Source organism: Pimephales promelas, chromosome 5 (assembly GCF_988280905.1).
Source record: "Pimephales promelas chromosome 5, fPimPro1.hap1.1, whole genome shotgun sequence".
Lineage (NCBI taxonomy): Eukaryota > Metazoa > Chordata > Actinopteri > Cypriniformes > Leuciscidae > Pimephales > Pimephales promelas.
This window is the reverse complement of record NC_142773.1, coordinates 3,996,122-3,998,621: the sequence shown is the minus strand read 5'-3', so window position 1 is coordinate 3,998,621 and position 2,500 is coordinate 3,996,122. Positions and strand designations below refer to the sequence as shown.

Sequence of the window (2,500 nt, the reverse complement as noted above, 5' to 3'; positions counted from 1 at the left end):
GATGAAATCGAATTCAGTAAACAATTCCTTTGGCTCATTCCCATATTCTTAAAGAAGGGGGTGGTCGCACACTAAAAGCCAAAGGGCCTGCTAGTGGCACGAGGAAGTTCCCATATGGTCTAGCGGTCAGGATTCCTGGTTTTCACCCAGGCGGCCCGGGTTCGACTCCCGGTATGGGAAGTTTGTGTTGTCTTTGCTTCACTTATGGAAACAGACAGGACGTGTCTCTGTGCCTCTAGCACTTTTAGCCAGCAGGCGCAGCTCACGAAACCTGATAGGTTTAGGTTCTGTCCGCAGCCGGTGTGCCTTTGATAGCTCAGCTGGTAGAGCGGAGGACTGTAGGTGGCAAATTGGCAATCCTTAGGTCGCTGGTTCGACTCCGGCTCGAAGGAGGTCTTTTTCACACGCAAACATTTAATTGGCCATGCTTCTCGACGAGGCCGTCAGCGCTTGAGTGTGTAGTCCGCCTTTTTGCAATCACGACTGCTACAAGAGGGCAAAAGCTCATTCCCTGACCGGGAATCGAACCCGGGCCGCGGCGGTGAGAGCGCCGAATCCTAACCACTAGACCACCAGGGAAGGGTTGCTCACTCTTTCCCATCAAGCCTGGCTGTGTGCCTCTACCACATTTTGTAGCAACTGCTCAAGCAGGGCCACTAACACTTGAATTTTCCTCCAGGAGAGGAGATGTCTCTGACCCTGGATAACAGATCTTCCACTGAGAAAGTGCCACAGGATCTGTGGGAATATCCTAACAACACCACAACTTGCCATAAAAACAAAGCAACCGAGATCCCCAACATGTGACGCCTCCATCTCGAAGCTTTTTATAGCAGACCTCTCAATGGACCCCTTCCTGACGTTGGCTCCTGGCCTGTTAATGGCATGAGACAAAGGTGGTGGGCCAGTGGCGCAAAGGATAACGCGTCTGACTACGGATCAGAAGATTCTAGGTTCGACTCCTGGCTGGCTCGCTCACCCTCTTTTGACAGTCCAACAATAGGCTGCTTTGTCAGTGGGATAACGGTTACCATGAAATACCATGCGTCTTTTCAGATGCATTGCATGGGTACTGTCACAAGGACCTTGCTTTGCGACCAGTTTATAGTGTCTCTTATGCCAGCACAGGACTGGGAGGACACTGAACCCCCTGGGCGAGGCAAATGAGAGCTCCCTCCGATGAGCCTGATGAAATCGAATTCAGTAAACAATTCCTTCGGCTCATTCCCATATTCTTAAAGAAGGGGGTGGTCGCACACTAAAAGCCAAAGGGCCTGCTAGTGGCACGAGGAAGTTCCCATATGGTCTAGCGGTCAGGATTCCTGGTTTTCACCCAGGCGGCCCGGGTTCGACTCCCGGTATGGGAAGTTTGTGTTGTCTTTGCTTCATTTATGGAAACAGACAGGACGTGTCTCTGTGCCTCTAGCACTTTTAGCCAGCAGGCGCAGCTCACGAAACCTGATAGGTTTAGGTTCTGTCCGCAGCCGGTGTGCCTTCGATAGCTCAGCTGGTAGAGCGGAGGACTGTAGGTGGCAAATTGGGAATCCTTAGGTCGCTGGTTCGACTCCGGCTCGAAGGAGGTCTTTTTCACACGCAAACATTTAATTGGCCATGCTTCTCGACGAGGCCGTCAGCGCTTGAGTGTGTAGTCCGCCTTTTTGCAATCACGACTGCTACAAGAGGGCAAAAGCTCATTCCCTGACCGGGAATCGAACCCGGGCCGCGGCGGTGAGAGCGCCGAATCCTAACCACTAGACCACCAGGGAAGGGTTGCTCACTCTTTCCCATCAAGCCTGGCTGTGTGCCTCTACCACATTTTGCAGCAACTGCTCAAGCAGGGCCACTAACACTTGAATTTTCCTCCAGGAGAGGAGATGTCTCTGACCCTGGATAACAGATCTTCCACTGAGAAAGTGCCACAGGATCTGTGGGAATATCCTAACAACACCACAACTTGCCATAAAAACAAAGCAACCGAGATCCCCAACATGTGACGCCTCCATCTCAAAGCTTTTTATAGCAGACCCCTCATTGGACCCCTTCCAGACGTTGGCTCCAGGCCTGTTAATGGCATGAGATAAACTAGGTGTTATGTCAGGCCTCTGAACAGTCAGACACCGACAAGCCATCCGCCCACTCGTTGGTGGGCCAGTGGCGCAATGGATAACGCGTCTGACTACGGATCAGAAGATTCTAGGTTCGACTCCTGGCTGGCTCGCACACCCTGTTTTGCTTCGCTGCCAGCCCATAGCCACTTTATCATTTCCTTTTATTAGCCCATCATTTTTGTTATTATTATTATTATTATTGGATTAGTTGAATAATATTTTAAATTGACAGTCCAACAATAGGCTGCTTTGTCAGTGGGATAACGGTTTCCATGAAATACCATGCGTCTTTTCAGATGCATTGCATGGGTACTGTCACAAGGACCTTGCTTTGCGACCAGTTTATAGTGTCTCTTATGCCAGCACAGGACTGGGAGGACACTGAACCCCAT

At 50.8% G+C, this 2,500-nt stretch overlaps 7 non-coding genes across 7 annotated transcripts; 5 read left to right on the top strand and 2 right to left on the bottom strand.

Annotated features, from left to right (window-relative positions):
- The first annotated feature begins 108 nt into the window (after nucleotides 1-108).
- Nucleotides 109-180, top strand: trnae-uuc (transfer RNA glutamic acid (anticodon UUC)). Its single transcript has one exon. It is a non-coding gene; the product is annotated as a tRNA-Glu (tRNA).
- Nucleotides 181-507: 327 nt separating this feature from the next.
- trnae-cuc (transfer RNA glutamic acid (anticodon CUC)) lies at nucleotides 508-579 on the bottom strand. The gene has a single exon. It is a non-coding gene; the product is annotated as a tRNA-Glu (tRNA).
- A 322-nt stretch (nucleotides 580-901) lies between these two features.
- Nucleotides 902-974, top strand: trnar-acg (transfer RNA arginine (anticodon ACG)). The gene has a single exon. It is a non-coding gene; the product is annotated as a tRNA-Arg (tRNA).
- A 321-nt stretch (nucleotides 975-1,295) lies between these two features.
- Nucleotides 1,296-1,367, top strand: trnae-uuc (transfer RNA glutamic acid (anticodon UUC)). Its single transcript has one exon. It is a non-coding gene; the product is annotated as a tRNA-Glu (tRNA).
- A 125-nt stretch (nucleotides 1,368-1,492) lies between these two features.
- On the top strand, nucleotides 1,493-1,579 carry trnay-gua (transfer RNA tyrosine (anticodon GUA)). The gene is given in 2 exon segments: nucleotides 1,493-1,529; nucleotides 1,544-1,579. It is a non-coding gene; the product is annotated as a tRNA-Tyr (tRNA).
- Nucleotides 1,580-1,694: 115 nt separating this feature from the next.
- On the bottom strand, nucleotides 1,695-1,766 carry trnae-cuc (transfer RNA glutamic acid (anticodon CUC)). The gene has a single exon. It is a non-coding gene; the product is annotated as a tRNA-Glu (tRNA).
- Nucleotides 1,767-2,145: 379 nt separating this feature from the next.
- trnar-acg (transfer RNA arginine (anticodon ACG)) lies at nucleotides 2,146-2,218 on the top strand. The gene has a single exon. It is a non-coding gene; the product is annotated as a tRNA-Arg (tRNA).
- The last annotated feature ends 282 nt before the right edge of the window (nucleotides 2,219-2,500 follow it).